The sequence below is a fragment of the Vespa velutina genome, chromosome 7 (assembly GCF_912470025.1).
Source record: "Vespa velutina chromosome 7, iVesVel2.1, whole genome shotgun sequence".
Classification (NCBI taxonomy): Eukaryota; Metazoa; Arthropoda; class Insecta; order Hymenoptera; family Vespidae; genus Vespa; species Vespa velutina.
Window position 1 is genome coordinate 2,983,672 of NC_062194.1, and position 21,400 is coordinate 3,005,071.

General features: G+C 38.3%; 1 protein-coding gene across 30 annotated transcripts in view; it reads left to right on the forward strand.

Annotated features, from left to right (window-relative positions):
* The window catches only part of LOC124950677 (forkhead box protein P2-like), a 285,654-nt gene that overhangs the window by 99,689 nt on the left and 164,565 nt on the right, over nt 1–21,400 (forward strand). Inside the window, exon 1 of one of the 30 annotated variants that reach the window (XM_047497727.1) lies at nt 3,030–3,273. The exons of the other annotated variants lie outside the window; for them this stretch is intronic. The gene's annotated coding sequence lies outside the window, so the exon portion shown is untranslated. Of the gene's footprint in view, nt 1–3,029; nt 3,274–21,400 lie in introns of those variants that run through there. 30 annotated transcript variants of the gene reach the window in all.

Consider the following 21,400-nt stretch of genomic DNA (forward strand, 5'->3'; position numbering starts at 1 on the left):
AAAGAAAAAGAAAAAAAGAAAAAAAAAAGAAAAAACAAAACAAAAGAATAAAGATTATCAAGATATTTTCAATAATTTGTAAAGAAGAAAAATGAAAAGCGAAAGAATTGGGGCATTATAAAGGTTGACACGGAATTTTCCATCGTAAACAAGCATTACGATATAATTTTCTGTCACAACAATGGACGCCAGGAGTTACAAAAGGTTTAGTCAGGAGGAGCCAGGGATGCTCGCGCGCTAGGGGTATGAACGCGTATGAGTATGATAGTGGTGGTGGTGGGTGTACGGGGAGAGGGATGGAGGGTTACGGTCTCGCGGACAATGAGAACGTCCGCGTTACGCCATAAATTGATTTGCGAAAGCGTTCCTGAAAAAGCTCTCTTGCGCGGAGAGCGCAAGCTCCTCTTTTGGATCGGTTGGTGAGGAGGAGGAGGAGGAGGAGGAGGAGGCGGAGAAGGAGGATGAGGGGGAAGGGAAAAGGGGGGGATCTGGCTTTTGAGCTTATACCGCAAAAATTACGTCGTGAGAGGGATTGTATTTATGTTACATAATTACGGCACGCGCGACCAGCGAATAAGAGGACCAGAGGTTGTTGAGAGAGTAAGGGAGGTGGGGAGGGGTAAAGAGTGAGAGAGAGAGAGAGAGAGAGAGAGAGAATTTTCGAGGGGTAAAATGCAAGAGGGAGACCGAAGAGAACGACCTGGCTGAGGAAAAGTTTTTCGGCGGCTGGCTCGACTAGCTGGCTAATGAATAGAAATAATTCTCGCACAATTGTGCTTTTCGGTAGTTTTCAATTAACAGCTTCGCCGACTCCTACTCTCTCCTATCTCTCTCTCTCTCTCTCTCTCTTTTTCTCTCTCTCTCTCTTCCTTTCTATCTCGTTTGCTACCGTCTACCCCTTCTCTCTCTCTCTCTCTCTCTCTCTCTCTCTCTTATTATCTGTCTATCTCCCTTACTCATGCAATCAGTTATATTTTACGTGATTGCATTCGATTTTTAAGTTTTCAATTGGTAAAAACGTTAACGCGAAGCAACGAGATCAAGTTTGCGTATCGATGAGATATAAAGGAATTTTATTTGAATGAAATATCATTCGTTCGATTTATATTTATATTCAGATTTTTCTAACGGGGTAACGTTAACGGGGTAACAACTTTTACAAAAGATAAATAAAAAAAGAAAAGAATATAAAAAGCAGAATTAGAAGAAGAAGAAGAAAAAGAAGATGGAAAAGGAAAAAAGGAATACCGTAGAAGCCATAGAGATATTTTCCATCTTTCGCCGAGCGCGTTTCGTCCAACTTAATTCAAGAAATGGGAAACGTAATTGAACGAGAATGGCGAGCGTGATACTGCGAAGGACGAAATCTATATCCACGGTTTCTCTTCGCCGTACGAAATCCCAGGAAATAAATCGCGCTTCACCGACGGTGATCTCCCCCCGTTAATATTTGTCTCTCGACAGAGCCATTTTACAAGATGTCCTATCTCTGCTTCTAGGGTTTATACGAAAGACAGAGGGAGAGAGGGAGAGAGGGAGAGAGAGAAAGAGAAAGAGAAAGAGAAAGAGACACGAAGAATCGGACAAAACTAAAAAAGAGAGAAACGGCGGCTTGGACAAGGCCAACCACGATCACTGTTGAGAATAGCGAGAGGGGAAGCAAGCGTGAGGGGATAGGGGGATTGGGGAGGGGGAGGTAAATGGGAGCGTTGATGTCCAAGCTCTGAAGAGACTTGAAAAAACGACGTGAACGAAAGAGAAAAAGAGAGAACACGAAGGGAGTGTACGTACCGATTTCACAGCAAGCCTACCGCCAGCAACCTTCTACGTAAGAGAAAGAGAGAGAGAGAGAGAGAGAGGGAAAAGTCGGAGGAGGAGCACATGGGATACACCGGTTCTCCCGTGGGATAAAACGTGCTATCAGATGCGAAAGCCACTGCGTCGAAATGTAAAGGCTTCCTCTGACAAATCGCTTTCTATTACCGTCACCGCCGTCGTCCGCTCTTTGCCGGCCCTTTTTTATATCGACGACATTATTTCTCGAGCGGGAACGCCGAACCCCGTAGGATATTTTTCGAGTATCCCCTATCTTCTTCTATCCTTCTTTTTTTTCTTCCTTCCTTCCTTCCTTCCTTCCTTTCTTTCTTTTTTTTTCTTGTTTACTTGCTTTCTTCCTTTTCTTTCTTTCTTGACCCTAGTTCTTTTTTCTTTTTCCTTCTTTCTTTTTTTTTTTCTTTTCTTTTCTTTTCTTTTGTTCTTTTCTATCCTTCTACTTTCGATGAACATGAAATGGAGCTTGAAATGAAAGAATATTCAAATTCAATTTGTAGAAAGTGAATAATTCTCGGTCTCGTATCGGTCAGAAAATAAAATCTTTCGATACGATGTCCCTTCATTTTCATTTGATAGATATTACAAGTTCCTTTTTCTTCGAAGAAGGTTAAAGGGAAGTTCTCTCTCTCTCTCTCTCTCTCTCTCTCTCTCTCTCTATTTTTCGTTACGTCCTCTCTCGAAACGAATACGTCACTTCTGTCATGTCTTCTGTTCCGCAAGCTCGCAAAGTATTTGCACAAAGGCAGGTCCGATGTCCCGAGGATTTTCAGTTGGCGTATGTCGAGAAAGAGAGAGAGAGAGAGAGAGAGAGAGAGAGAGAGAGAGAGAGAGAGAAGGAGAAAAGAAAGGGCTAAGAGAGCAGGACGTAGTAGGTACATACGTAAACGCAAAGGATCGTGCATCGTTATTGCACGCGGTGGCGGAGTGCGAAGAGTGTAGCCGAGGGTGAACGCGAAAAACATCCCCGAAAAAGAGGAAGGAAGAAGAAAAAGAGATTAAAAAAAGAAAAGAAAAAAAAGGAAGAAAAAGAGAAGAAAAAAAAAGGCAGAAAAGAAAGAGAGAAAGAAAGAAAGAAAGGAAGAAAAAAAACACAGGAAAGAAAAAAGAAAAAAGATAGATATGGAAGAAAAAGAGTTCCGCGGGCTTTCGCGAAATGGCCGCGAGAAAAGGTGGTGGTTGGCGGTGGTCGTGGTGGTGGTGGTGGTAGTGGTAGTAATGGTTGTGGTAGTGGTAGTAGTGGTACGTCGGGTGGGCAGACAGAGAGCAGTCGGTCGGACAGACAGAGGAGACAGCAGAGAAGACAGGCAGACATGCGAGAAGGAATGAAAATAATAATACCCTAGTGTGGCCCAGGGCCATAGGTGTCAGGCCATCCCGTTCACGGGATGAGGAAAGGAAAGGAAGGACAGGAGGAGAAGGAGCGCGTTGAATTTGTCATATGTAAGTTTCCCCTCTTTTCGGCAAACGCACACGCAACCCATGATCCACCACCACCCCCCATCCCTTACCTCTGCCAGTACCGAAAGTCGTCGTTCCTCAAGCTCATCTCACCCTCTCTGCCTGTTAAACCAGTGCAGCATCGTCGTCCTCGTGCGAGGATTATTTCAGAAAGGTGTTAGAGATCGGCGAGACGCGGACGAGATTCGGGGTTCTTTACCTCCGACGACCGACCCTCCTACATACTATCCTCCTCCATTCTCCATCACCTTCTCTTTTTCTCACTTACTCTTCCTACCCTTTCCCTTACCCGGTTGCCGCGTTGCTGGATTTCTCGCACCCCGCTAGAAAACGTCTCCCGGGTATATTGAGATACTGTCACCGAATTTTCTCTTTTCCTCTCTCTCTCTCTCTTTCTCTCTTTTCTCGTATCACGTTCAAAACCCCCTTGAAAACGAACCTTGGGCTACGGATCAGGCACGTGGCGAACTCGTCCTCCTCCTTTCATTCCACGTACGTTCAACTCTGCGTTAGGATCGTTTCGTTGTTACGATTGGCAGGAACGTATGATGAAAGAGCGAAAAAACAGGGATCCTCTATCTTTTATCCTCTTTCTCTCCCTCTCTCTCTCTCTCTCTCTCTCTCTCTCTTTTTCTCTTTTTCATAGACGATATTTGCTCTCGCTTGTCTCGGACAATTTGAAATCTGCCGATAACGCAATTGTGGCTTCTCCATAAACAAGTACTAGTGAATATTATTATTTATCGTTGGCAGTTGGTCGGTAGGAGCCTTTAGTGGCGGCAGTGGTACAAGGCACTTAATCAAAAATATATTAACGTTGAACGCCGCGTCATTCGAACAGTCTGACATTTTCGATGTCGGACTCGTAGCAGCGCGAATGATTTCATCAGTGCGATATTAAGTGGGCTTTGATTTTCGATCCTCATTTTGCAAATCGTGCTCTTTGTTGCGGAACAAGCGCGCAATACTCTCGTTTCGGCATGGAGAATGGAAAGTGGGAGGAAAACGAGAAGGGAAAGGGGGGGGCGAGAGGGCCAAGGGTTGGATGGATGGAACACATACCACGTAAATGAAAATATTCTGTAACCGAAACTATCTCCCTCTCTCTTTCTCTCTCTCTCTCTCTCTCTCTTTCTCCCACCCCCCCCTCTCTCTCTTTCTCTCTCTTTCTCTCAATTGATGGTAGTTGTAATTTTAAACGGCGAGATTTGATCACTTTCGACTCAGCCACTCGTACCGATTAAATATTATCATCGTATTCATCAACTTCGTCGATATTATTATTATTATTATTATTATTATTATTATTATTATTATTATTATTATTATTATTATTATTATTATTGTTATTATTGTTATTATTGTTGTTGTTATTGTTGTTGGTTATTCGTTGATTTAATTTTTATCCGATTCGATAGAGTTCGCGGGAAAAAGAGAGAATAGAAATGTATCTGAAAATGTACGGGGTTAAGTTCAAGAGTCAATTTCCATGTCGACGTTCACCCTATTGAATATCGCGCGGGGTTTCTCGGGTAAGCGTAAGATCGGTCCGGACCGGTCCGTGGTCCGATCGATGTCGAAAACATGTAGTTACGGACGAACGGATATACGAGAAGCAATGAGAAGTATCTTCGAGAGTACGGAGGGACAATAATAACTTGCCTTCTATGCGATTCATTAATTCTATTAATTACGACCACTCTTCTCATTTTTGTTTAATGATAGCGGCAGGCAGGCACACACAGCTTGTCGGTGGATTCAAACGATGGGAAGGAAAAGGGGCTGGGAGGGAGGGAGGGAGAGCGAGCGGAACGGGATAAGGGGGTTGAAGGGGAGAGGGAAGGGGGTAGGATGGATGGTTTGCGCGGGAAGTCCTTTGTATTTTCGCCTCGTTGTTTAGCGAGAGGGAAAAAAAAGTAGGGGAAAAAAAATAAAAAAAAAAAAAAAAAAAGAAAAAAAGAAAAAAAGGAAAGAAAAAAAAAGGAAAGAAAAAACAAAAAGCTTGGCCGAGAGCGAGCGGATGCCTGTAGGTCCCGTTCAATGGGGTTAGCAACGCAAGTGCACATGCACTTGCACGCGCGCAGCCGGATACGCACAATGGGGTTGGACAAATGAAGTGGATATGACATAATGATTTCGAGTGGCCGCGCGAGGAAGCTCGTTACCAGCCGACCGGACCGCGCCAGCCGGCTCACCTTGTTCTTCAGCGTGTGATATATTCGTGCATGTCGCCGTATGTTCTGATACAAAGAGTTCTCGAGTATGAGAATCTGCACGCAATTTTGTCATATTTAAAAAAAAAAAAAAAGAAAGAAGAAAGGAAAGAAAAAAAAAAAATTAAAAAGAAAAAGAAAAAAAGAAATCAAATTCTTTCCCTTCGAATCGATGAGTTTCATTCGGAGACATACACATTTTTATTGTTTATCTTGTTTGTTGTTTTACTCCTTTTTCCTCGAATAATTAAGACGAAAGAATAGAGGATATATATATATATATATATAATATATATTAATCGATTTTATTGGTAGGAATATATCGTTGGTAGGAATTATTTAATATATATTTTATTTATTCTTTTTTTTTTTTTTTATTTTTCTTCATTTTCTAAACAATCGTCAAACGTCTGTAGAAAGGTAAAAAAGACAAAAAAAAAAAAAAGAAAAGAAAATAAAAATCCAAGCGTGAAACGCGTCGTAACGCGTTATGTTGCCTTTGCCGTTCTATCGGACTACCATAATTGCACACGACCTTGCTCAATAAGCCTCGTTATGCACGTAGCACCGTGCATCAATCAAAGCACTGCTCCGAATGAGCGCGCAACGATATAAATTGTAAGGCTCGACCATTACGATTACAACGACAAACGACAAACGATAAATGACAACAACGTAGAACGAGACATTTCGTAATTCATTCTACGATTAAACGTGATTAGAAATTTTTCGATCGTCCTATATCTCCCGATCGTGTCGTTTGAACGGAAGGATCTTTGAAAAGAAAAAGAAAAAGAAAAAAGAAAAAAGAAAAGAAGAAAAAAAAAAAAAAGAAAAATTGAAAAAAGAGTAAAAGGGAAAAAGAAAAAAAGCGTCGGATTACAAATTTACTCGATGTAAAAAAAACGATGTAAAATATTATAAAGTAATTAACATTCTTTGTAAGAGAATCCTGTCAACAATGCATTATAATTTTCTTTTTTTCTTTCTTTCTTTTTTTTTTTTTTTTGTAACCTTTCAACTTTGTTTCCATCGAAGGCGAAGGTACACTGGATATTTTTTTCCAAACGATTCTGACTAGCATTTAACACCAACTAACTAAAATGGAACTAGACGAATCGAACTGAACGTCAATCCTTTCGAAAAGCAAGGGAAAAAGAGAGAGAGAGAGAGAGAGAGAGAGAGAGAAAGAGAGAGAGAGAGAGAGAGTGAGAGAGAGAAAGAGTATCACGTAAAAGGTAACGGAGTTTCGTTCTCGGGAGTCGCGTCGATCAGGTTTGTTGGACGGTTTTTGAAACGAGAGCAGACGTTTCGTTCGGTAAAAGCGAAACGCTAATAGCAACCCTTTCTCCTGACGTAGGAGGAACCGATACGTTTGCCGTGCAAGAGGTAGAAATGTGAAGGGAAGTGGTAGGAGGGAGTGGAGGGTGGAGGTTGGACTGGAGAAGCGCGTGGAAGAGGGTGGTATCGCGTTGTACAGACGGTACACAGAGCTATTATAACGGTATCGCGTCTTTCCTTCTTTTTCCTCCCTCGCGCGCGCTGCCCTTCGACGGTAAACAACAGACACAAGCCTTCCCCAAGCCCCGTCCCCACTCCTCTCTAAACCCTCGCATACCCCTCGCACACCCCTTGAACAGAGCCTATATATGCCGAGTTGCCGACCCAGACTCGTTCCTCCACCCACTTCTGCAAGGCATACCACCCCTCATCAGTCGCTCTGTACAAATATACTATTGTATTGATCCTATACCTTTTCCACCAGCATCGCCACCCTTTTCCCTCTTCCTCCTACACAACTACCACCACCACCACCACCACCCCTCTTCTTCCGCCTTCTCCTACTCTACTCTTGCAGCAACGCTCCTTTTGTTTCCAGGCTATCCTCGTTTTACATTTTAGCCGCTTCCGCGAAACAACTAATGTGCACCGAGTGTGTTGACAGTAACTGTCTCGCTATTGTTACACTTCGCTCGTGGCTCGACGTGCCGCATAGTTTCTCTCTCTCTCTCTCTCTCTCTCGCTCGCTCGCTCGCTCGCTCGTTCTGCCTTTCTTCTTTTCTCTCTTTTTCTCTTTCTCACGTTCAAAAGCCATGAGGCTCTTCCGTTCGATTCTTCTTCTCCCTCGTTCACCTACGATAAACCGATTCTCGATCGTTCGTCATTCTCCTATATACTCGTCGTAAACAAACTCGATGCTCTTTCATAAGTCGATCTCTTGGAATATCTCAAAACTTTAATGAATATTATCTATTATTTTTTGTTACTTGAAACATTTCATATAATTACAAATCGCTCCCCCTCCCTCCTCTATTAATTATGATTCCTTCTCTGTCCTACACTCTATCTTTATCTCTTCTCTCTCGCTTTCTCTCTCATACGTTCTCCTCCAACGTTATATTCGGTTTAGTGGCTTAATACGATGAAACAGATATGGACAACATATGTTGATAATTATTAATGTAAAAATATATTAAAGAGATGACAAATGGGAATTAATTTCCGATAGAACGTTTTACGTTTCAGATATAATAATGTTATCTATAGATTTTAAATATCTAATGAACTTTACGACGTAACACTCATTCATTTATTATATCGTCATTTACTATTTTGATGTTACTTAGTAACATCGATGAAACTTACGAAGGGATATCTGTCAAATGTAGATATTAAATTTTTGTGAAAAAGAAAAGAAGAAAGGAAAGAAACGGGGGAAAGAAAAGGGAGCGGGAAAGGAAACCTCTGCGAATAGAAATCTTCAAAAATAATTATTAAAAATATAAAAGATAAATGTACATATATGTATAAATATATTCGAAGATAAAAAATATTTCGTACATTATGGTAAATTATTATATATTATATATTGACGAAAAGAGAAAGAGTATGTAGATATTACGACGTAGGTGTTAAATACGTGTTCAGTTGGTGAGAGAAATAAGCCGTTTTGTAGTTGGGTTTCATAGTTGCCCTTCCTCCTGGCCGAGCCAAGGCACGCGATGACGTGATTCTATCGATTATTAAACGAATAATATGCGGCGGCTCCCTAGCACTGGCCCGTACCATGTTCTCTCATAGTCGGGCACAACACATAGGAGCCAATTTCGGTATGAACCGTATGAGGGAGTTTATGATCGCGCGATAATCCCAAAATGTTCGGCACCGAGTGATACGATGGTGAAACGAAATACAGTTGCCACGTCGGGAACTAATTTCGCGGAAGGTTTCGGCCCGAAAATTCGCCGATTATTGTGGTAACAATCGGGCACGTCAAATTTCTAATGATAATAAGAATTTTGATTTCCTTTCTTTTTCTTTTTTGCTTTACGCCAATTTTAGTCCCTCCACCTTTTCTCCTCTCCCCCCTCCCCCAACGCCCTCATGTCATCCCATTTAATAATAATTTTTACATCACCAAAATATATCTTCCCTGTTTTATGATATATTCTTATATATATAGAAAAGAAAAAAAATAAATAAATAAATAAAAAATAACAAAAAATGAGTTCCCTATTTTGCTATAGGTCGAACGAAGCTATTAAAAATCACAACCTTTTTTTTTTTCTTTTTTTTTTTCTTTTTCTTCTTTCTTTCCCCTTTTACCTCCCCCCCTCCCCCCGTACCACCCCTCAATCGATCATCACTTCATGTGACACTGCATGTGTATGTACATAACATCGCTAATATTTTCAAAGAGAAACAATCTAATAGTTTCTTTGATTTGCGCGCTAAGGAAAATATATATATATATATATATATATATATATATTTTTTTTTTTGTCTTTCTTTTTTTGCAATGTCGTCAGTGAAATTTATTTCTCGCTCGTTTAATCGGTCATCGCACCTTCTCCACGTTTTCTAATGAAAAGAAAGAAAGAAGAGAAAATGTAACGAGTGTCCGTGCTTGTGTACGAAAGATCGTCCTTCCAAGTATCGAATGAAAGAGAGATATCCTCTCTCTCTCTCTCTCTCTCTCTCTCTTTCTCTCTTTCTCTCTTTCTCTCTCTCTTGGAAAGGAAATTATCAAGACGGTGAAATCTCATCGAGGATTTATAGACGCGTTTGTCTCTTGGTGTTACCGACTACGAATGCTTTTCTCCCCGCCGACAAATAGATATCGTAACGATCGTGACAGATCGTGAAAGGTCGAAGTAACCAACGATGCATAACGAGAAAAAAAGGATCGAGCTAACGAAGTAGCCAACTTGCCACCCGCTGCATCAACGGAGGCCAATGATGTCGTCCGCCCTCTTTCTCTTTCACACACACACACACACACATATATATATATATATATATATATAGACGTGCACATACATGTGCACGCATGCACGCACGCACGCACGCAGATACATAGTAAAATCGTGTTTGCACAACTCTTTGTTTCTGAAGTATAGATGAGGATGCGTTAGTATGTATGGGAAAACGAACGGTCAGCAACGATTCTCTTTCTCTCTCTTGTACTCCCTCACGAGCAATTCGGACCTAAGCTTTTTTTACGCTTGTGTTGTATGCATAATAGCGTTAGGATTCATTAGCAATCAGAGATGGACAGGAGCTCCGGTCCCGGATTGTTTACCGGACTGGTCCGTTCTCGTACCCATTTTCTTTCTCTCTTTCTCTCTCTCTCTCTCTCTCTCTTTATATATATATATATATATATATATATATATATATATATCTTTTTCTCTCTCTATCTCTTCGCCTCTTACGCTCCCCCTACTCTTTTTTGTCCCTTTTATCCCTTTATCCTCTACTTTTACAACTCCCTCGAAACACGAGGCACGCCTGTCTTGCCGAACGTCTGATCCTTTTCTCTGATTCAGCGGAAGCGAATCCGCATACTTACGATAGAGAAAGATACTTAAACCGTGATATTCGAAGTATCACTGAAAAATTTTTCCCCACTACGGGTCGGCCTGGACGACTGTAGAGATTGAGAGAGAGACAGAGAGAGAGAGAGAGAGAGAGAGAGAGAGTCAGATGATGATGATGAGCGAGTGTGAAGCGAATAAATGAGGATGAGAAGGAGGGAGGAAGGGAGATAGGGCATGAGTGCTTGTTCGATTTTAAAAAAGCAAAAAGAAAAAAAAAGAAAAAAGAAAATAAAAAAAAAAGAAAAAGAAACAGAAAAAACAAAACAAAACAAAACAAAACAAAAAAAAAAAAGTAAAATAAAATAAAAAAGAAAAAATCAAAAACGACCGAGGGTATTCGAGTTAGCAAAGGTGGACAATCGCAAATCGGATGCATTGCCGTGCAAGGCCAAAATAAATACTGCGATAACCCATTTTCGTGCGATGCATGCTGCCCGGCGATAGCTTGTTTGCTTTATCATTTTTTCAGGAGATTTCTGCAAAGTGTAAATACCCTGGAAAATGTAGGGAATAGAAGCGATTAAACATAGCGAGCATAAGCGCTTCGGGCTATGCTCTTTCGGTCTGTGTTTTCGACATAGTCGACACAGGCGTTGCATCCTCGTCGGAACACTCGCTGTCGACCTCTCGTTGTTGCTCTCTCTCTCTCTCTCTCTGTCTCTCTCTTTCGATATCGCAAAAACATTTTTTTGCTATAATCGAATATGAAGGAAACGCCGTCGTTGTGATCGCACCAATAAAAATTTAGGAAACGTAATGTGTAATCGTTTTAGACTGGTAAAAAACCGACGAAACTTTGTCTTCTTTTTTTTTTTTTTTTCTATTTTTTTATCTTTCATCTTGAGATCTATAGAGATTACGAATTCTTTCGATTTTGATTCTATTTTTTTCCAATTCTTCATTCCCATAAAAATTTTCCTTCGTTTTTTCTCTCTTTCTCTCTCTCTCTCTCTCTCTTTCTCTCTCTCTCTCTCTCACTCACTCACTCTCTTTATTTGTTTTTATTTTTTTTTTTTTTTTTTTTTTTTTTTTTTTTTTTTTTTATTTTATTTCGAAATTTTTCACCAATCGCATCCATCACGCGAGAATCCACGCTATTTCGATATTTCGAAACGACAAAGTGTCCTTTATAAAGTTCAACTGCAAACGGTTTATTGCGACATTTTTGTATCTACGTTACTTTTTTTATTTATTTATTTTGTTTTTTTTTCGGGAAAGAGACGGAGAAGGAGATAAAGGGGGGGGGGCGAGAGAGAGAGAGAGAGAGAGAGAGAAAGGGAAAGAGGGAAATCGGTGACCGAAGCATTTTATCGTAATAACACGAAATAGAGCGATTTCACGTGGAAACGCTTTTTAATATTCTCGAAAACAAACGAGACTATCCTTTGAAATACTTCCTCTTTTACGCGCCCGCGCGTGTCTTCTTTGATCTCCTTCAATGTTTTTCTTTATTTATCTTTTCATATGCGAGAGACGGTACTCGGAAATGCGACGATTTTAGCTTTCGAGTTAGTACCGAAAGAGCCAAGCGAAAATATGTACTTTGTCACGGAGGATACTGAACTTAGATCTACGTTTTGTATTAATATAATCAATTGTAACATAGCAATATAATTTTTTCCTTCGACATATATAATATTTATAAAAAATCATTGATCTATCAAAAAGAAGAAGGAAGGGATAGGGAAAAAGAGAAGATTAAAAATTAAAAAATACAAAATATATGAATAAATAAAAGAAAAAAAAAAAAAAAAAAAAGAAAAAAAAATTAACGAAAAAAGAAAGAAAAAAAAAAAAAGAAAAAAGAAAGGAAGAAAAGAAATTTTGATTGATAAGAAATGGTGTCGATCGAAGAAATTGTATATACATATTTATCAAAGATCAAGGATAAAGAAAAATTATTATAGAAATATATATATACACACACACACACATACAGAGAGATATTCTAAATATTAGTAAAAAAAAAAGAAGGAAAAAGGAAAAAAAAAAACAAACTTGCTAAATGAAAAATCGCTTTTGTAAGCGGTAATTTCTAACGTATTAATAAACGTAGTAGCGTGTCTTCGAGCAGTCAGGCAACGTTTTTAATGTCACAAGGTTATTACAGCTAAGCTTGAAGCTTTTAATGCGGAGTATACTTACACAAGAGTGGAAAGTAACGGCGGACAAAGAGCAAAGAACTGCGAGAAGTAGCGAGAGGTTAGCGAAGAAGAGATGAGACGTAAACCGCCATTCCCGTCGTCGTTGTCGTTGTACGAACGTAAAAGCTAAGAGAAAAAGAGAGAGAGAGAGAGAGAGAGAAGAGAGAAAGTGAGATAGCGGGACAGGGGGACGGGGGTAGAGTGAGGCGGAGGTTAATTTGAGGTAGGAAAGAAGACGCGGTAGTAGACAAGAGAGGCGGCAAGAGAGATAATTTCGTGACATTAAAAATGATATCAGAGAGGAAAATGCCGCGGGATAAGGATGGTTAGGTGGTATGCCTTTGGGGGTGGGTATGAGACGAACGGGGGATGAAACGACGAGTCGTCCGAGAAATAAGCGAGAAAGGAACGGTTGCTTCCTTCCTTCCTTCCTTCCTTGCTTGCTTGCTTGCTTGCTTGTTCGAGGAGAAGAGAAAGCATGCTATATAAACAGAACTTAGGTAAGTACATTACAAACTGTAATGGCGGATCCGAGCTGTCGAAATTCTTCGTCGACGACGTTTAGTAAAAACGTTGAGAGAGAGAGAGAGAGAGAGAGAGAGAAATGTCTCTTTTGTACTATAATCAACAGCACCATAAGTAAACTCGCTTATTATGCCATTATTATCGAGAGAAAAAAAGACAGAGAGACAGAGAGACAGAGAAACAGAAAGAGAGAGAGAGAGAGAGAGAGAGAGAGAGAGAGAGAGAGAGAGAGAGAGAGAGGGAGAGAGAAAATTACGTTTTTCCGGACTAACGAGCCAATAGAAGAAAAGATATAGAGAAGAAAATAGATGTCCTTCTGTATCCTTACCGATAAATCCTTTTCCCTTCTTCTTTTTTTTCTTTTTTTCTTCTTTCTCTTTTTTCTCTTTTTTTTACTTTTTTTTACTTTTTTCCAAACTTTCCCAACGTCCGTTCTCATTATTTATACGCATTATTTGCGCATTATTCTTATCTAAGAGGAAAAGTTTTTTCAAGTCGAAGATCGAAATAATGTTGCGGGTTATAATCGTCAAGTTGGTAAATGAAATTGTAGCGATAGCTAATCGGGATTACGAGAGGTTTATATTTTATGGCACTCGACGACAGCATAAAATTCATCGTCGGACAATTAGAAAGGATTCTCTTTTTTACCCTTCTTCCATTTCCTTCCCCCAACTCCAACGCTACTCCTCTTTTACCCTCCCTCAACCCATCTCACTATTATAGCCATCTCGATCTCTGTTGTTGGCGATTAGTTTTTCCCTGGACAAAATGTGTTTCGTGTTATGGACTATATCATTTAGAGTTCATTCGAAAGGTAAAGTATAAAAGGAGATATGTAGATAAATTAAATACGTGGAGTGAGAAAGAGGGAGTAAGAGAGAAAAAGAGAGAGAGGAAGAGAGGGAGAGAGAGAGAGAGAGAAAAAAAAATTTATTATAGCTGGGGTATGAAATCCTGTGAGGCAAAGTAAACACTTATCAAGTAATCGAGAAGAAGATAAAATGTGTACAACGATAATAATGAAGAATTGAAGTACGACTGTTTATATGATTAAAAATAAATGGGAGAAAGAGAAAAGAGAGAGAGAGAGAGAGAGAGAGAGAGAGAGAGAGAGAGAGAAGGAGAGAGAAAGAGATACATAACGATAAAATATAATAATAGCTTACAGTTAGACAGAACCAAGCAATTTACTTCAAACACAAATCTAAAATCTACGATCTCGTGTATTAAAGATAAAATTATTATCGGCACTTTGCTAATTAAAGCTTAAAATTATGATTTCTTTTTTGTTTGACTTTACTTTTTATCTTTTCTCTTTTCATTCCTTTTTCCTTTTTTTTCTCCTTTTTTTTTCTCCTTTTTCTTTTCTCCTTGATATTTTATTTCTTCCTCAATATAAGTTTTTATTTTTTATTTCTTTTATTTACTTTTTTCTTTTTTTTCTTTTTTTTTTTTAAACGAGAGAACATTTAATTTTTAAGAAGTTCAAAGAAAAAGAAATAAAAAATGAGAATGCTTTAATATCGGAAAAGAAAGTTTTCGTCGATCTTTAACTTCTCTCTCTCTCTCTCTCTCTCTCTCTCTCTCTTTATCTATCTATCTATCTCTTTCTTTCTCCCTCACTCTCTCATACATATGGGTAGATACTTTTTTTTTTCTTTTTTTGAGGGAGAGAAAAAAGGATAAAGAAACAAGGACAAGAATATGTGGGTGGTGGACTGTAGCAGCATGTTGCACGATCGTAAACACTTTGCATATTTCCCATTCCATTGGTGAACCCTTCGACCTACCACTTTCCCTTCGTTTCCTTTCACACTCGTTCTTTCGATCCACCCCGCATATCCCAGCCAGCCCATCTCACTCATTCTTTCATTCTTTCTTTATCTATCTACCTATCTACCTATCTCTCTCTCTCTCTCTCTCTCTCTCTCTCTCTCTCTCTCTTTTTCTATATAGTGGCGTTTCGCAATTAGCTAAAATCGATCGTACGAAGGCACCCGATGGAACGCTATCTCGATAATCGTGGTGAGTTTTAGGGTGACGCCTATAATATCGGAGAATTTTATTCCGTTATTTCGTTGGTTATTTCACGAGTCTCAGTCTCATAGGTGCGTCGATAATTAGCACATTTTTTTAGGGATACGAAGTGCCATTCTCAAATCGTTTCGTATATCTAATTATCTACCTGATAGTTTCTCGTCGAGTACGATGACCTTTTCGATGGTCCTTTTCTCTTCTTCTTCTTTTTCTTCTTATTCTTGTAAACGTGATCGATCGATGGTAGATGATGGAATGAGAACGGGACCGTTTAAGAAGGGGAATATAATTCGAACGTTTTAACGAATTTTAACTGAATAACTTTTCTTTCTCTTTTTTTATATTTTTTTTTTCCTTTTTTTTCTTCTTTTCTTTTTTTTTTTTTTTTTTTTTTTTTTTTCTTATTTTACAATGACGACTTTAAGTCTCGGTCGACTATTATTTTTTAGACTTATTATTTTTTACTGTATATTGTCGAAAGAACGATGAGTTTGTCGTAGGACCATGAGGGTAAGAGAGGGACGATTATCGACTCTCTCTCTCTCTCTCTCTCTCTCTCTTTCTTTCTTTTCGAGATTTTTAATAAAAGAGAAAAGAAGAAAGAAAGAAGACAGAGAGAGAGAGAGAGAGAGAGAGAGAGAGAGAGAGAAAGGCAATATGAGAAAGAATTAGCGAATAAGCGGCGCACAATGAAAACTGACTAAACTGACAATAATAATTCCATTAATTTTCGGAGTCGCCGCGAAAGTTCGGGGCCACTTCAGGAATTGTGCGGTGAGAAAGCTTGCTTTGGTAAAACGAGAAGGAAAAGTAGGTGGAGGAGGAGACAAGAAAGAGAGAGAGAGAGAGAGAGAGAGAAAGGGTGAGAAGGACGGAAGGGAAGCGAAGGACAGAGAAAGAGAACTGTAGCGGTAAAGTTTAGGCGCGGCCGGTTCATTAAGAAAGAAAAGCTCGTTGCTTAACAGTTGAAGGGAAGAATACTCCCTTTTTTCTGCGAAATTATATATATATATATATATATATATATATATATATGCCATTGAATATAAATAAATATAACATTGCAATAATTAAATCATATACATTATGCAAACGAATTAATAATTAATATATTACTAAGGATATTAATAAATATTAATAAGAATTTACTATATAAATATATGAACATGTATGTATGCATGATATTTATATATATATATTATTATATGATTAAATTATTATAAATCATCGATTAGTTATCTTAATTAATTTCAAATGATATAATTAAACGATATAAACGTAATAAAAAATAAATGTCGAAAGGGAACGTTCTCCTTTTATCCCGTTATCTTCGAATTTCAAAGCATTTTTAAAGCAACCGATTCCGAGAAGAGCGTTCACGTAAATATTTCTTCTCGCTGATGAAATGAGAGGAAGAAAGAAAGAGAGAGAGAGAGAGAGAGAGATGAAAAGAGAAAGAGAGAATGACGGAGCAGCAGAGAGGAAGGAGGACGGGAAGTTGGTTCGAAAAATACGGAAGGAATATCCGCGATATTAGTCGGTGTTATACTTCTGCCCGTTATATTTGATCGGGTCGTTCGTGTAAGAACACTCCCGAAGCCTCCCTTCTTCTTCTTCTTCTTCTTCTTCTACTGCTACTTCTACTTCTTCCACCCTTCTCTACGAAGCTATTGGCGCTCATCCTGATTCTCCCTTCCCCAGCGAGTCTCTGCAGCGTAATGTTGGTTAAATAATATCCGCGCTTCCAACCGTAATTATCTCGCTCTCAGATTTTCTGCCTTGCGGGGTTAGAAAGAGAGAATGAAGGGGAAAGAGAGAAAGAGAGAAAGAGAGACAGATAGATAGATAGATAGATAGATAGATAGATAGAGAGAGAGAGAGAGAGAGAGAGAGAGAGAGTATGATGGTGCTACTGCTATTGCCGCTACTGTTACTGCTGCTAACTCGAAAGGGACTCGTGAGAAAGAGAAAGATAAAGATAAAGACAGAGAAAGAAAGAGAACGAGAGAAAGAAAGAGAGAGAGAGAGGGAGAGAAAGGTAATGGAGGGGGAGGTGGATTGGTAGGAAAAGGGGTGGTATGAGGAGAGACGAGACTTGAAGATTGAAGGAAAAGGCGAGAGTTCGTGGGGATTAGAGAGATAGCGCTTGATATTCCACCGTTGCGGATATATTCAGACCTTTCGAAGGTCGGACGACTCGTAACATTTATTATTCAGATTATCGGCTGTACATCGCGTTCGAGCTTGGCTAAGATTTATGCGGCATCGCGTGTCTTCTCCTCTACGTCGTTTGAGATACTGCCAAACCGTTTCTTCGACGTTACAATGCGAATCTCTCTCTCTCTCTCTTTTTTCTTTTCCTTTTTCTTCTTTTTTCTATTTTTTTTTTCTTTTCTTTTTCTTTTTTCTTGTTTTTTTTTTTTTTTTTTTCTTTCTACTTTTCCCCTTCTTCCGTTCTAAGAGGACAGAGATATTCAACGGAGATTCTTCAAATACTTTTCTCTTATTTTCCTTCCAATTGCGTTTAATACTATCTTCATTCGCTTCTTTTTTTTTTCTCTGTGTTCTTTTTCTTTTTCTTTTTCTTTCTTTCTTTTTTTCTTTTTTAAGCTTAACGAAAATCTCTTTTCTTTCATTTCTTTCTTTCTTTCTTTCTTTCTTTCTTTTTTAGTTTGACGAAAATTTCTTTTTTTTTTTTCTCCTTTTTTTTTTTCTTTCTTTCTTTCTTTCTAAATAATCAAAAATAATCGTTTGCCCTGTCGAAAGTAAAGAATCTAGATATCGAAATAATTTTCTTTAACATTACGTTTAACATAGATTATGATTTTGTTTAAACGTTCATTTGATTGACATTGGCTTACGTAATCATATTAATTTTTGGTTGACTTATTTTAAAATGTCTAATGATGATTATTCTGTCAATATGAAAAATTACGTCGTACGATATTGCATATTTTAATAATGTTTTCGATGCGAACATTTTTATCTCGAATCTGTTTTCGACGTACTTGAAGGAAAAAAAAAAAAAGAAATAGAAGAAAAAAGAAAAAGAAAAAGAAAAAAAAAGGAAAGAGAAAAAAAGAATTTTTAACGATCATGCATGATTAAAAAATAAAGAAAAAAAAAAAAAGAAGAAAAAAAAAAAGAAAAAAAAAGAAAAAAAAAGAAAGAAGAAAAAGAAGAAAAAAAAAAAATAAAAGAGAAATACATACAATCAAAGAGAAGAGTTTCATCGGTATGTAAACAATGATCGACTTCGTCTCTGTCTGGAGTTATCTTTAGAAATGAAATAACGAAAGAACTTTTCTTCTCTTCGAAAGAGAAGAAGAAGAAGAAGAAGAAGAAGAAGAAGAAGAAGAAGAAGAAGAGAAAAGGAAAGAAAAGAGAAGAAATGAAGAAAGGGAAAAAAAAAGAAAAATGAAATGGATGCGGAATGTTATCCTGTTGTTTGTAATGCGGCGAACGAAAGAAGAAGAATAAAAGAAAAAAAAAAAAAAAAAGAAAAAAAGAAAAAAAAAAAGAACAAAAAGATAAAGAAGAAGAAAGAAAGAAGGAAAAAGAAAGAAGGAAAGAAAGGGGAACAGAAAAAAGAAGCTAACAATAAGTCGAAACACAGTGAAAGGAAGAAGAGCAGCGTATATTTGATGAATAATTCATCGATCGCGAAGGATATTAGCGAGTAAAAGGGAGAAAAAGAGAGAGAAAGGGAGAATGCGCGCGCGTGTACATGGCGAGCCACGAGCCGAGCAATAGTAACATGTAAATGAAGCGATAAATTTTGCATGGACAGCTTGCGAAGAGTTTGGGCCGATAACCCCAATTTGACCGGCGTCCTCCATTTTGCCGAATTCTCTTTATCTATGTCTCTCTCTCTCTCTCTCTCTCTCTCTCTCTCTCTTTATTTTTTCATTTTTTTTTTATTGTTTCTTCTTTTTATGTTTTTATTATTACTTTTAATATTTTTTCTTTTTTAATCTTTTCTATCCTTTTTTGTTTCTTTTCTCCCTTTCTCCCTCTCTCTCTCTCTCTCTCTCTCTCTCTCTCTCTCTCTCTCTCTCTATCTGTCTATCTCACTCTCGTACGCTTCTTCTTTATTGTTTTATTCTTCGTACTTCGTCGAGTACCAACTTGCCGCTCGTTAGCCCTTTGCCGTTCGATCGTAACTTCATATATCGAAAACTAACGTACAGTTCGAAAACGATCGAACGAAGGAGTATAACGGGTATTGATAAAATAATAAAAATAATGAAAAAAGAACAAAAAAAAAAAAATCACAAAGGAAAACATAATATAACAAGAAAGAAAGAAAAGATAAAAGTTACTACATAAAGTCATTAATCGTTTCATTTTTCACGATCGAACTCATGACTTTTTTATAAGGTTCTTTTTCTTTTTCTTTTTTTTTTCAAAGAAAACATATATTTACATGATATGAAAAATTCATTAATTTTGACAATTATTACTTCATTTTTTTTTTTAAATTAACAATGAATGAATCATTAATATTATTTACATACATACATACATACATACATACATACATACATACATACATACATACATACATACATACATACACACATACATACATACATACATACATATATACATACACACATACATACATACATACATACATACATACATATATATATATATATATATATATATATACTATTGAAAAATTTTTCAAATACAATCTTTACAGAAATATCAAGCATACCCTTTGGGGTAATATAATATTAATATAAAATACGTTTTTATTATCTTTAACGTTTATCTTTACAAACCTTTGTAACGTTTCTCTCGTCACGTGACAATACCGTAGAAAAGAGGAAGAGAAGAGGAGAAGAATTTCCGCTTTACGATCGCTCCAAGGGGATACTTTTCCTCGTGATTTGCCCGTTTAGCCATTGCTCGAGTTTAAGGGAAAGTTTCATTCTGGCTGGAGGCTTATCCGGCGAGAAGATCGACCGGCCGAGATCCCAGCCCTTTTCGGAAAGCAAGAGCGGTTCTTCGAACGGCCCTCGACGCCAACCACCAACCCCTTTTTCTCTTAGCGACCGCCGATTCACGTTAAAGGAGGGTCTGAGGGTGGTTAGGAAATGCCACGGAGGTAGGGGTGGTGTGGCGGGTTAGCTGGAAGATGGGGGGGAGGGGATGGGAGTGGAGATGTGGGCTGAGGGTGGAAAAAGAGCTATGAGGAGGAGGAGGAGGGGGTGTGGCGCGGGTGGGCGGGGGTAATGGCACCGCGTTGCGGTTTTAAGCTTTTACGACCGAATTACGACTTTTCAACTATTTTTACGAGAGTTGTTTCAATTATTTCACCAATTTGCAATTAAGACCGGCCGACACTGCCGCCGTCTCGCTACTTTCTACCCCTTTCTGCCTGCTACCCCTTTTCCTGTGTATCCATATATATATATATATATATACACACACATACACATAAACCTCTTGGCTAACCCGGTAAGAGCGCAGTCGGTGAAGTTGGTGGTTCCTAAGGGTTGGCACCTATTCGTTGTTTTATGAGGATGATAATTTCGCGATTAGTCAATTAAAGCTGGAAAACATTCGTACGTTGGATAGTCTTTATAATCGAATAATATCTCATCTTAGTTTGATTTTTTAAAGATATTCGTACGTTTTCTAGATGTATCTCGTCGATAATTATTTTCTGTTAATTTTTGTTTTTTTTTTTTCTTTTTTGTTTTTTCTTTGTTTTTTACCTTGGAAAATTAATGAACGACATACTATTGTTTCATCGTTTCAATAATATCACATAAAACTCGACCTTCATATCAGTAATATTGTAACTATTAGGTATATTCTTACTTTAACTGTTAACCTAACACCTGGATAAAAGAGAGAGTGAGAGAGTGAGAGCGAGAGAAAAAGAGAGAGAGAGAGAGAGAGAGAGAGAGAGAGAAAGTGCTAGTAAGAGGTCAGTATTTGCTTCGCACGGAACGATGAGCTCCTTGCTATGTCCGTAGTTGGCTCCTTGGAAAGTAAGGGCTCTGACGAAGGGAGTTATACATAAGATAGTAGTAGTAGTTGTATTAGTAATAGTAGTAGAAGCAGTAATAGTAGTAGTAGTAGTATATATAGTCAGGGGTGTGGGAGATTCGAACTGCCAGGTCGAAGGAACGAACCGGTGGCGCGGAATAACGGTAAGTCTAGTGTTTATTTGATGGCCCGTAATCACGCTATTTTGTCATCAACGGTAGGCCTCCTTCCGAGGCGATGTAGAGCTTCGCCGGGGGTGCTTTTGCACTTGTACTCGCCCTAACTCAACTCCCAACATTGT